This window comes from Lolium perenne, chromosome 2 (genome assembly GCF_019359855.2).
Source record: "Lolium perenne isolate Kyuss_39 chromosome 2, Kyuss_2.0, whole genome shotgun sequence".
NCBI classification, from domain to species: Eukaryota; Viridiplantae; Streptophyta; class Magnoliopsida; order Poales; family Poaceae; genus Lolium; species Lolium perenne.
The window spans coordinates 191,675,884-191,689,373 of NC_067245.2; the positions used below are offsets into that span (position 1 = coordinate 191,675,884).

A 13,490-nucleotide genomic window follows, 5' to 3' on the forward strand; every position below is an offset into this window, starting at 1 on the left:
GATCCATAATGGCTCCCACATATTCAACGATGACTTTAGTGATCGAATGAACCATTCACACACGATACCGATTCCCTTTGTCACGCGATATTTTACTTGTCCGAGGTTTGATCATCGGTATCACTCTATACCTTGTTCAACCTCGTCTCCTGACAAGTACTCTTTACTCATACCGTGGTATGTGGTCTCTTATGAACTTATTCATATGCTTGCAAGACATTAGACGACATTCCACCGAGAGGGCCCAGAGTATATCTATCCGTCATCGGGATGGACAAATCCCACTGTTGATCCATATGCCTCAACTCATACTTTCCGGATACTTAATCCCACCTTTATAACCACCCATTTACGTAGTGGCGTTTGATGTAATCAAAGTACCTTTCCGGTATAAGTGATTTACATGATCTCATGGTCATAAGGACTAGGTAACTATGTATCGAAAGCTTATAACAAATAACTTAATGACATGATCTTATGCTACGCTTAATTGGGTGTGTCCATTACATCATTCATACAATGATATAACCTTGTTATTAATAACATCCAATGTTCATGATTATGAAACTAATCATCCATTAATCAACAAGCTAGTTAAGAGGCATACTAGGGACTCTTTGTTGTTTACATATCACACATGTATCAAAGTTTCGGTTAATACAATTATAGCATGGTATATAAACATTTATCATAAACATAAAGATATATAATAACCACTTTTATTATTGCCTCTTGGGCATATCTCCAACACCACCATCCCACCATTATCATCACCAGGTGTTCACCAGAGTGCAGTGACGCACGGCATCACACCGGCGACCGAGCCAGGCCAAGCTAGGGTTAGCCGCAGGGGCGCCAGCAGGTGCGGGAGGCGGCGCCGTGAAGGAGATCCAGTGGAGGCACCAGACAGGGTTGGCGACGGCTGGAGCAGCAGCGGAGGCGGCCGCAACATCACAGGCGAGCGGAAGGGAACACGAGAGGCAGAGTCGGAGGGGAACGGTTGCTCCTCCATCATTGGTGTCCGTGCTCAGCGGAGAAGAGGAGGCCGCGCGAGGGAGGGGGCAGGGGGAGGGCGGTTGCGTGGAGGCAGGCGGCGGCGTGGATGGGGCAGGGGAAGGAGAGCGGATGGAGGGGAGCCTAGGTCAAGGAAGCCATGTACGGGCAAGAGATATAAGGACGGGCCAACAGAGGACCAATAATTGGGACAATTTTTGTGGCGCACCAAGCAAGGTACGCCACAGAATGTCTTATTTCTGTGGCGCACCAAGCAAGGTGCTCCACAGAATATCTTAATTCTGTGGCGCACGTGGTCATGTGCGTCACAAAATAGTGAAACCAATGATTGGGGCTAGCGGGGTGTGGGGCCCACCTTATTTATGTGGTGCATGCGTGGCGGGTGCGCCACACAAATATGCTATTTCAGTGGCGTCACAGAATAGCATCCCACCTATACCTAGTTTCCTACTAGTCACTTCTCCAACAAGATCTGAACGGAAAGGCAAAAAGAAATTGGGCACACCAAATTATATATAAGTGTTGGTGTAACACTATGGTCTAGCTTGACCTAAGATGTATAGCCGGAAAAGAGCACAAGTTTTACTTAGTTAGTTGCAGGAGAATGGTAATCCACACTACAATCACTATTACATTGTGTGTATTGTAACATTTCTTTATTTAGTTGTTAATACGTCGTCCAGGGATTGACCTACGGTTCTCTATAGTGAACATAACATTTGGGTCTGCCTAGTAACATTTAATCCTATTGAATACCCATGCTCCTAAGCCCTCAACCATCGCCAGTGTTTTCTACCACTAGATGACCCGGTGCGCCCCGGCGCACAGGCAAATGCAAGACACTACTATAACCATATGTTTTATGTTGCTGATGTTTCTTTAGTTGTCCAAGAATTTGGTAGGTCTTTGAGAGCCCTTAAACCTATATAGGCAATCTTTTTTGAAGAAAATAAAAACATAAGTTTTAGTCGGCTGATGTCTGTTTAGTTTTCCAAGAATTCATGTATTTGAGGGCTCTTAAGCCTATATAGGCAATCCTTTTAAAAGAAAATAAAAACTTTTAAGCAATTGTCTAACACATGTACAACACAGGAGCAACATTTGTTGCATCCAACCATTTGTTCATAGCAAAGAGAAATAAATGTGTATAAATATCATATTTTTTAGGGTGCCATCAACACATACATTAAGTACAATTGAAGTAGTGTCATTTCCTTCAATAAGAATCAAAGAACAAATGGGCACAGGCCAGACCAAGTGGTCTTGATCATACTTGCATACCAAGATCACTATACATCATCATGCCATGTCTATTAAAATATAGAGACTCTTAGTATATACTATGTTAAATGAACATAGGAGTAATTTATATTTTCCAATGAATGTTGATAACTTGTGAAACATGCTGCTATGTGTCTGCTTTGAATTGCCTGCATATTTACATATGTGCATTCTTTGGTGGCACCGTGTTTCCTTTGATTTATCTAATGCATCAAGAATTCCGGTAACCTCACTGAAAGTCCAGCACATCTAAGAAAGGATCACCTAAGAGAATTCGCCCCGGCGCCGAGGCAAAAGCGAAACAGGTCAGTAATCATAAATTTTAATAGTCTGATGTTTATTTAATTGTCTAAGAATTTAGTCGGCCTCTGCAAGCCCTTAGTGCCGTATAACCATCATTTTTTAAGGAAAAGTCAACATTTCAAGTAATAATATATAAAGATAATATAAAAATAATACATGTATAATGCAACAATTATTTTTTGTGCATCCAACCATTTGTTCATAGCAATTAGAAATAAATTGTATAATAAAGCATCCTGATTTTTTTCTAGGTCAACACACTAAATAAGTACATATGTAGTGCTATTTATTTCAATGAAAATACACGAGGATCATCACTAAGAAGCAGAGAACAAATTGTACAATCGATTCTCTAGGTTAGTCCATGATGCTTCTTTTCCATCTCATCTTTCTTGGAAGAATCATTCAGCCGAATTACAACAAAAAAATAGACCGATGAATTTTTCTTATGCATAATCACATATTAAAAAAAATGGGGAAGCCCCATCCTCTACACCAATGACCCTTTATTAAATACATATTTAACTTGTAGATTATTGAAAAGTCTTATTATCACCTACTACCCTAATATCAATTCTTTGAACCGCCAAATGGCAAGAAAATGCTGGCAATATCTAATAGTCTGATTGTACTACTACACAACAATTACATTACTCATCAAGTAATTACTGTACACAACATGGATCACTGAAACCATGTGTTGAATCCCTTATAGATTGTAACTCTGCAAAACTCTTTGACAACAAAACTCAGTTATTTGCCCCAATTTCAGGGCATAAACAGGTACTGACATATTTTTGATAGGTTACTAACAAATCTTTATACTATCAGGAGACCACTTAATCACCTCTGCCTCAATGATGCAGTCAACCACCATATCCAACAGAAGTTCAGAACACCACCCAAAAAATATACGATCTAGCCTAGCACACAACTTATAGCAGAGTGGACAATGGATATGCTCAAGTTCTGTTGTAACATACTTGATGGCGTAATGATGAAATTTAGTATCATCAAGGTCTATTGCCTTCCCTTCAGAGCCTCCTAAAGAAGCTAGTCAACCAAACTGAAATGCGAATGTTCTTTTTGTCAAGACATAACAAGTGCTCTACAAAGTATTTTGATTGATTCCTACACAAAGTAAAAAAATAATAATAATAAAAGAGTACACATTTCTGGTGATGAAAGCTTCAGTTCTGCTAAAGAGATAGAAAACAGGTAATGCCTTAGCGAAAGTATCGAAGTGTAGACTTTAGACGGTAGTGCAGATTTGCTATAAGTACCTGAAACAGAACATGTGCAACCTCTTCAAATCCTTGTTCGAAATGTACATAACCAGATCAGCTAAATCTTCTACAACACAGATTCATTGTAATGCAGTGGATTATCATCAATAGCACAAAATGATACCTTCAAAGCCCTACACGGTAGGAAATTAGAAGTATCATTCTAATTTCAGACATTAGCAAAAGAAGCTTTCTTAGATGGGTAATTTGCTGATACGCCAGAACAGCATTGAATCCAGAAAGAGTTCCATAAAAAGTGGTGGATTATATTAGGACATGCATGAAAGGATGTTGTTACACAAATTTGTATAATAGGACAAAATAAAGAGCAGTTGCGGAGCAAATTAAAATAGGAGGACAGTAATAGCGGAAAGTTAATACAATTGTAAGAAGAATCCTATATCACCTTATAAGTAGCTCATGGGTGCACAAAAGAATTAGTTTTTGACTTCAGAACTAACTCACATAGACATGGGTACTACAAATTCAAGAACACATATCTCTGTAAGAGGGGAGGGGCACAAAGAAAGCAGACAATGACAATCAAGCCATACCTATCCTCTTGAATCTGGAGATGCTTAATCAGTAGTTGTAGAGCTAATGAGCTGGAACAGTAGTTTTCTTTTCATTAATTCTCGCTGCCTTCAGATCCTATATACAGAGAGCAGTTGCAGAATTGCATGTGAAATGCATTAAATCCTATGATCCAATGAGTTGGTTATAGTAATAACACAAACCATTTTTGAGATCAAATACTCAAACCAGAGATGACTCGAACCAGAACACGTATACTGCTTTATTTTTGTTATCAAATACTGCAACTTTATTTAAACACTGACACCCTCATGAACACATATTACTGCTACATCAGGAGAAATACAGGGCTGAACTAAATTATGTTATATATAAAAGCTAAAAAGCATTCTTCTGCAATTCCATTTCCAAAACAAATGATTAGTCATACCTAATATTACATCTTTTTTACTTTGGTACGACCACACTTTATATATCAGCAGTATAAAACACAACACTATCTGAAGGACAGCAGTATAAAACACGGGAGTATAAAACATGGATGATTAATATTACCTTGGTGTCTTGATACTTCTTCTCTTCTTCCTCAGACCTGCACACATCATGTTCAAAAATCACATCAGGTAGCTAGCAGAGAGAATAGGAGCAATGTTTGGGGAAAAGATTCACCTGGCACCGCGGCCAGGGCCAGCCGCTCTCCGCGCCGTAGAGCGTGTGCACGAAATTTGCGTCTCGTGCGCCGCGAATGGTGGCGGCGCTCACGGCGGCTGCAGTGGGCGGCGTCGGGCCGCCCCCGGGCCGCATTGGCGGCGGGTGGCTGGCGCTGACCATCTGCTCTCCTTCTGCTGCGGCGCCCATGCCGGGCCACCTCGCCAAGGTGTCTCGCTTCTCCAAGATGACCGGCCGCAGCTTCCTGCCGCGCCACTGCAGGGGCAACCTGTTGTACGTGTCCGACACGCCGCCGCCGGTGTGCTAGGTCGAGAAGGAGAGGCGCGACGACGCGGCGGCTCTCCGTCCGGCGGCACCAGTTCCGAGGCTGCGACCAAGCTGCAGCCTACTGCCGAGGGATCGGCGGAGGCTGGCCACGACGGCGACTTCTCCCCGGCCGCGGCCGGACATTTCTTCTCTATGGCGGACGACTGCCGTTTCTTCTCCACGGCGGACAGCGGCCCTTTTTTCTCCTTGAACGGCAGGTTTCTTCTCCTCGGCGGCGGCCGGCCGTCTCTTCTCCACAGCAGACCATTCTTCTCCTCGAACGGTTCTTCCTCGGTACGGCCGGCCGTTTCTTCTCCGTGGCGGACGATGGCTGTTTCTTCTCCACGGCGGATGACGACCGTTTCTTCTCCTCGAACGACAACTTTCTTCTCCGTGGCAGATGATAGCCGTTTCTTCTCCATGACGGACGACGGTGTGAGGAGAAGCGGGGCTTCATGTTCCTGGTGGTGTGGCCGCGGATCGCCAATTTTGTCCCTTTCTACAGCAATTATGTACTTGAGCGCTCAAACAGTGCGAAACAGACTACACCGTCGGACCAGCCCGCACCAGACCGGCCAATCATCTCCTATCTAAACGGTCTAAACCAGACCAATCCAAAGTAAACTGTGGCATACGGTTTGGTTTAAGGAACCAGCAGAACCCAGATCAAACCGGGAATGCACAGGCTGAGATATTGAGCACTTCAAAAGACATCCCAGCTCAACAAAAAAGCTAGAGCCTACATGTTTCCTCAACATGTCGATTACCATAGTGGCCCATATTCACCGATGACAGCTAAATGACTATTTGAAGATCAGGTAACTAATATCAAATCTTAAGTTACATTAAAATGACGAATCCTGCTGCCAAACAAAGCATGCTGGACAAAGAACATCAGGTAACTAATATCAAATCTGAAGTTCCTTTAAAATTAACCACTGCTTATTATCTGCAAAATGAAATAACAGCAGGGAAGATAAAGTGGGTTTTATCACCTCAACTTTACGCCCATGAGTACATAAGAGGAACTGTTCCCTAAATTAGTTTATTTAAGTGAATAGATACATGAAAAATAACACAAGATTGTATGCCCTTTTCAATGTGTGAACCATAATGCTGACTTGTTTAATCAACCACAAATAAATCATACACCATGCTATAAAAAACAATGAACCCTACAGAAGAACAATTTGGGTAAAACATTTATGTTAATCTCTAGCAAATTGTTACATGCATGATCGAGCAAGGTATCTGGTTCCCTTTTGAGCAGTTTATGCAACCGTCTGGCACTGGTGCTTTACTTAGCAAGGACCAAGCAACATCATCGAACAAAAAATGGAAAAACATGGTGACAATATTCAGTAAGAAATACAAAATCTAGAAACACTTCAATATCAAAAAGCAAATCGGTAGCAAATAACTGGATGCAATGAAATTGATACACCATTCTTCTATCGGATCGGAACACAACGAAAACAAAGAACCTTATAACTGCATTACCATTGATGCAATAAAAGTACAGACCGCAGACCATTTTCTACTGCTGTCTAGCTTCTTCAACGATTGATAGCTAGAAGGTGTAAACCTTGTAATGAACTTTTTTATCATAGAATATTAGATTAGATGTTAAGTGTGAACACATGATGGGCTAATGACTATAGAAATAGTCATCGATCATTATCTTAATCCAGTCACTGCAAGGCATGATCTCGGGAAAATAAAAAAATATCCGCAACTTTCTCAAGTAATCTCCTATTTTCTTATAATGATTGCATTAATTTAGACAACAACAAAGAATGAAATTTACACCAGTTGACTCAAAATAGGAAAACAAAGGCATTACCTAGAGGATCGAGATACCAATTGTTATCTTACATGTATCTTCAAAATAGGAAAACAAAGGCATTACCAGGTGTCTCGCTTCTCCAAGATGACAGGCCGCAGCTTCCTCAAAATAGGAAAACAAAGGCCTTTCACCAATCCGGAATAGGAGCTTCAAAAAACAGGGCAAAAAATAAGGAATGCTATGCACGGGCTCATAGCCTTCTCCCCAATCCTTGCTTCTCACAAAGAGACAGTAAGGAAGAAACGAGCAACAGCTAGTAGCACAACAGAACCAACAACACAAGAAAACTGCACAGTACCAGCAAATCGACGAGAGACGGAAAGAGAGGAAGTAGGAGCTCACCTGCCTAACGGAGACGAGAATGCTCCGAGGAGGAGGGGCGTTGGCAGGCATCTCTCACCATTTTATGAGCCCATCATCTACACAAAAATTGCCAGAAAAGTAATGAAAGAAAGGACCAGACCTAGAAAATAAAAGAGGCACCAATAAGTCAACATATAATAATTTGTTTTTCTAAACAAAAAATGCAGTCCTAAAAATTTTCGGGCCAGCCAAAAGACAGTGCAATGCCTATCAATATTACAAAGCCATAAAAAATGGTCAACATGGCAAGACTGTCCAGCGCTCAAGCAGGCCTAGAATGGCACACTCAGGAATAGTATAAAGATAAGAAATGAGAGGTTATAAAAACTTATATAATGCTAACGTAACTATAAAGATAATGCCTGCATTCTGTAGGTAGACAAGAGCAACAAGTTTGAGGTACCTTCTCCCCCTCCTGCTTCGTGACACTCATTCTTTGCAAAGAGCTGGTCCTAAAAAAGATCAGTTGATAACAGAGCCTCATTAGCAAAAAAAAAAAAACACGACATTCGATGAATCAGTGCCATATGTAACAGAAAAAGACCAGTTTGAATGGATTTAGACAAAGGAAGATTCAAATCCTACCAAAAAAGGAGCGAGACCAGGACAGGAGTGATGCCTTGTCTTATCACATGATTCATCAGACACCAGTCACCGACAACAGAACTCCATGGCCCTGGATCAAATTGATATTTAGTTAGTGCACTGGATCATGAGAAAGGAATCGCAAAGATTCAGTGAGTATAGCTAATGAAATGAAATTTAGTTCAAACAAATGGAACTATTATAGAACAATCATATTTTTCCTATTAGCTAGCTACAAATAGAATCCATCATTATTATTTAGCTATTATACCAATATTACCTGTTGTTTTGAGGTACAGTCTTGAAGGAGATATCAACAAGTTGTCACCTAATTCTGTCAACATGAGCTGAAGTTGCCCTCCATTCAGGAGTTATCATGTCTCAGCTGCGGAGTGCAGAAATTTTATTTTAATGCTAACACAACATCGTTATGGAAAATGGGGCACGCATGGAAGTGCACGTATGAAATGCAGAACTCGGTACGAACCTTCTCTGTGGACCTCATAGCTGATGAATGCACGATGTTAGTGTATATCAAGGGCCTAAGCAGAAAACCAAGCCTGTTTCCAACCCACCCACATGGCCACATCAGCAAAAACCTGAAAAATTGAAAATGGGGCACGCATGGAAGTGCACTTATGAAATGCAGAACTCGGTACGAACCTTCTCTGTGGACCTCATAGCTGATGAATGCACGATGTTAGTCTATATCAAGGGCCTAAGCAGAAAACCAAGCCTGTCCGAACCCACCCACATGGCCACATCAGCAAAAACCTGAAAAATTGAATATTATCAGACAAGGTACTTATCTTGTGACAGATCAAAATGTCATCTTGTAGCAGATTGGATCATATAATATACAGTAAGGGCGACAAACAAACATACTGTCCCATTACAGCCATTTCAATGTGTGTAATTAAACTTGCCAAGCTCAAGCTTTAGCTACACAAAATTGAAAATATTGGTCCCACCTTTCTCGCATTTATTAATGCCAGAAGGCACCTCCAATTCTTCTGTTACCACATTATCAATGGTCTTTCCAGCCTTTTTATTCTTCACTCTATCAGACTTCCAGTGACCATCATGACCCGCTTCTACCTAGAGTAAAAGGGAGAGGTTCACCCATTAAATCAAACAGTTCCATTCCCAAATCAACTAAATAATGCTATTAGCAAAGAAAGTATGGAGCAAATTCTTTTGCAATGTAACATCTCGAATAACCAACCCTCTTTAAGTAAGCTAGGCGGAAGAAAATGCCAACCCATTTTGGGCTGAATCATGTCAGCTTAACCTCCTTGGTAAGCAGGGATCAGAGGACCACCATCAAAGATGAATTCCGCGATCTGCAGATCGATCTTCACCTTGCACAACAACTTTGAGTGCTGCACATAGTTGAATCCATCTAAATGGAATATATCCAAGAACTTGCAATGGTTGAATATAATTCCATGCAAAGGAACATCTTGCTTTGGAGATCCTCCTCGCTACCTTGAGAGCAATGATCTTTACCAAAAATGATGCCACCTCGCAGCAACATAGCAAGACCAATTGAGAAATATTGAACCGGACGAAGTAAGAAATATTAGCAGGAAGGAGCTAACTGAAATCGAGGGATGGGTGATGATCTCACAAGAAGGTTGAGCCTGTCGATAGGGGGCGACATGCCTGGAAGGAAAGAAGCGGGATACCAAATAACACACCCTTGGTGGACACCGACGATGCTTGTGCAACAAGGCTTTAAGTCACCATCCAGCCTTGCCTCTCTTCTCAAATCCCATCCAGCCGCCGTCGTACCTAAAACCATGTGCACCATTTTCAATAGCCTTGTGATACATATACTGAGAGTTTCAGCCACGCTAAATACTGCCACCGCACATGGATATAAAAAGTAGATGGATATAAAAAGTAGCTAATTCAATATTCCCCGAAACTATTTTTAGACAACAATCACAAACAATGTGTGTGATTAACAACTAAATGGTACAATATAATGTTAATCTACTAATAGCAGTAGAGAATGCAACCTGCATGCCCTTGTCAAGCACTGAGCATTGGCTCATGTCTCAAGATCCATCAACGCACTAATGATGATGTCAGTTCTCAGCTCAAAACATCCTACGCAGCAAGGCAAATGCCGTAGAACCAAAAGATATTAGCAAAGAAGAAATAAAAATTACAAACCGAATGCATATCTACAGAAGTTATATTTTTTCGTAGAATAAATGGAGCTAGTTTCCTAGGACAAAGTTATTCTTCATGTACTTTTTATTTTCAATCTTCAAAATATGAACTTGTAAAACCAAAGTTATTCCAAACTGTAGCACCTTTAACTGTTTATTCGACTTTTTTAGATTCATCAATTTAGATATTTCCTTCTAGCAAGTAATGCATCATTGACCCCAAACTTGTACCTCTCATTTTGCATCTGCCACGTCGAAGCAGCCAAAGAACATAGAGAAGCAACAGGATTGCATACAGTGACATTCCTCCAAATCAGCTTCCAATGATTCTTTTGTTTGATCAAATCCATGTCAAAGCTGCAAAAGGAGCAGCAAATTATCATGAACAAGAGATGGGCAAATCAATTCAGAATCCAAAGATATACTTAGATCTAGAGCAGACAATCTCACCGTGCCTGCTCTGGCCATGTCCATGTCTGCCAATCCACTCCGGTTGGGGAAGGGGAGACCAGCATGACGGCGAGCGAGGGCATTGTCGAGGGAGTGCGGCCAGCACAGGTCGGCCTGCCCCCACCACCTCCTCCACCTGGCCGTGGCTGCTCCTCCACCTCCGTCCCATCGCCGCCCCTCACTGTCCTCCATCTCTAGTGCTGGGTAGGCCAAGGGAGAGAGGATTGACAGCAGACGCGAAGAGCTGAGGGCATGGCCAAGGGAGTGCGGCCGGCACCAGTTGAAAGTGCATGGAGCCCCCATGTGTGGTTTTGGTAATTAATGACAATCCCTATGGACTAATGTTTGCATTGAGTTATATTTGTAGGAGTTGTCCATAGGCAATGCTTGAACCATATGTTGGCTTCAAGGTTGTAATAAGAAGAAATTGATGAAGGATATCAAGTGTCAAGTATGTCTTGAAGATGAAGATGAAGTGAGCCCTCAAGTTATCTCAAGACATCAACATGATGAAGAATGAAGAAATGATGTGCAAGTTCAAGATGAGCCAACTCGAAGAGATCATATGCTTGAAGCTTGCCATCCATATGGTGTTCATGGATTTGAGAAGATGCGCCGAAGAAGAAGCTCTCCCATGGTGGATTATGGGGGAGCAATCTACAAGACTTCGTCAAGCAAGCACAATCAAGAAAGGCGTTCCATCTTGTTGCGGTCAAGACCATCATCATCAAGCTCAAGTGGAATGCGCAAGGTTAAGGTTTGCTCTTGATAGGGTTTCTTTCTCACCGGTCTCATGGTGTAGTTGGAGACCGGTTCTTAGTTTAGTTGCCGTACTATCAAGAGGGCTCTCGGGTGAGTAACTCGATCGTATCTTTCGGAGAGAGCTCAAACCTTTGCATCCTTGCATCATCTTTCTTGGTTGTTATTTGGATCTTATCCATGTGATGTTTTAGAGCTTGTGCTTATTCTCATGACAAGCTCTAGTTCTTCGAAAACGGATTTCGCATAGACCACTTGTTGCGTTTTCGAGTTAGGTGATTTTCTCGGTTTCTCATGTTGAGGTGTTGCACCTCTAAAAATAATAGAAAATCACCCCCAGCTAGTTTCCATATTTTCACTTTTTGTTGGGTAGCTCTGGTCGTCCTCTTTCGAGGAACACCACTAACATAATTTGCAAAATAAAAAAGAGCACCCATATTTTTAGTTCAATATAAACACTAATATCATATAACACTACTCTTATATTTAAGACCTTAGAAAAACTGTAATAGCATATAACATGTTCAACAAAGTACACATAACATAGTATGACTAGTAGCATATAACATGTTCAACTATTAGAGTCGTCCTCTGAAAATACAGGGTCACGGTAATCGTAAGAAGAGTCAGAGTTAGGGTCTTGGTACTTGTACTACACCATGATATCGTCGTTGCCATGATCCAGATATACGTGCACCTCGGTCCCCTTCCATTCCATAGGCTTCTGCAAGGTCTCTCCAACGAGGGAATTGTTGGGTAGCTCTTGTCGTCCTCTTTCCAACAAAATTGGTTTCGTCTTAATCCGAGTTTCCAAACTCTAGATATTGTCTTTTGAAGTTTGTCTTCAATTTGATTTAAAGAAAAAAGGAAAAGGAGAGGAGGGGCAGCCGCCGGAGGCACGGGCGGTACCACCGGCCTCACCATGGCCGGAGCCTCCGGGCTCGGTACCGCCCGCGGTACCGCTAAGGCGCCGAGTGCCCCCGTAAAGCTCCAGGGCTATGGGGAGGATCGGCGGTACCCCGGCCGGTACCATGGCCGGAGGCTCCGGCCTCCCCCTCCCTGCCCGCAGCTCGCCTCCCCCGCCGCCTCCTGCCTTCTCTGGCCGGTAGTACCGGCCACCAAGGGCCGGTACTACCGGTCCCCTTCTTCCCCGCGCGCAGCACTTCAACGGGCAGAAATTGGGGCATCCTTTTAAGCCCCCTCTCTCTCTCGTTTTATCACTGCTTGCTCCTTCTTCTTCCTCCTCTCTCTCAAGCCTCTCACCTCCATTGTTGATTGACTTTTTGTGAGCTTGAGATCTCTCTCCCCTTCCCATGATTCTTGCATCTATTTGAGAGAAAGATTGAGGGGATCTAGATCCACACTTTGACCAAACCAAATCATCTCTTTGTGAGTGAATCTTTGGGATCTAGATCTTGGGGAACTTTGTGTTCTTCTTTTGTTCTTCCTCTCTTATTCCCCCAATAGCTTTTGTAGCTTTGTTGGAATTTGAGAGAGAAGGACTTGAGCATCTTTGTGGTGTTCTTGCCATTGCATTTGGTGCATCGGTTTGAGTTCTCCACGGTGATTTGTGGTGGTGAAAGCAAGAAGGTTGTTACTCTTGGGTTCTTGGAACCCTAGACGGATTCTAGACCTTTGTGGTGATTTGTTGGGAGCCTCCGATTAAGTTGTGGATGTGTGCCCCAACCTTTGTGTAAGGCCCGGTTTCCGCCTCGAAGGAAATCCCTTAGTGGAACCGTGACCTAGGCCTTTGTGGCGAGGGTCACCGGAGATTTAGGTGAGGCGCCTTCGTGGCGTTCGGTGTGTGGTGTGAGTACCGCATCTTGGGGTGAGGCCTTTGTGGCGTTGGTGTGCATCGAGCAACCACACCTCAAGGTGAGCCTCTTGTGGCGTTCGGGAGCACTAAGCAACCGC

At 42.6% G+C, this 13,490-nt stretch overlaps 4 long non-coding RNA genes across 8 annotated transcripts; all 4 read right to left on the reverse strand.

Moving 5' to 3' along the window:
- Positions 1 to 2,892: 2,892 nt before the first annotated feature.
- On the reverse strand, positions 2,893 to 5,665 carry LOC127334220 (uncharacterized). Of its 5 annotated transcripts, none has more exons than XR_011752231.1 (4): positions 5,088 to 5,665; positions 4,974 to 5,010; positions 3,882 to 4,583; positions 2,893 to 3,729 (listed from the first exon to the last, which is right to left on the reverse strand). It is a non-coding gene; the product is annotated as an uncharacterized lncRNA (long non-coding RNA). The 5 variants fall into 5 exon arrangements; XR_011752230.1 differs by having other exon boundaries at positions 2,894 to 3,729; positions 3,882 to 4,535; XR_007872014.2 differs by having other exon boundaries at positions 2,894 to 3,729; positions 3,882 to 4,018; positions 4,439 to 4,535; positions 4,974 to 5,665.
- Positions 5,666 to 5,745: 80 nt separating this feature from the next.
- LOC127330332 (uncharacterized) lies at positions 5,746 to 8,299 on the reverse strand. Its single transcript, XR_007869234.2, has 4 exons — positions 8,188 to 8,299; positions 8,006 to 8,054; positions 7,582 to 7,658; positions 5,746 to 7,386 (listed from the first exon to the last, which is right to left on the reverse strand). It is a non-coding gene; the product is annotated as an uncharacterized lncRNA (long non-coding RNA).
- A 168-nt stretch (positions 8,300 to 8,467) lies between these two features.
- Positions 8,468 to 8,963, reverse strand: LOC139835250 (uncharacterized). Its single transcript, XR_011751032.1, has 3 exons — positions 8,851 to 8,963; positions 8,675 to 8,747; positions 8,468 to 8,572 (listed from the first exon to the last, which is right to left on the reverse strand). It is a non-coding gene; the product is annotated as an uncharacterized lncRNA (long non-coding RNA).
- A 1,271-nt stretch (positions 8,964 to 10,234) lies between these two features.
- On the reverse strand, positions 10,235 to 11,092 carry LOC127330333 (uncharacterized). The gene is made up of 3 exons (XR_007869235.2): positions 10,818 to 11,092; positions 10,599 to 10,724; positions 10,235 to 10,302 (listed from the first exon to the last, which is right to left on the reverse strand). It is a non-coding gene; the product is annotated as an uncharacterized lncRNA (long non-coding RNA).
- Positions 11,093 to 13,490: the final 2,398 nt, after the last annotated feature.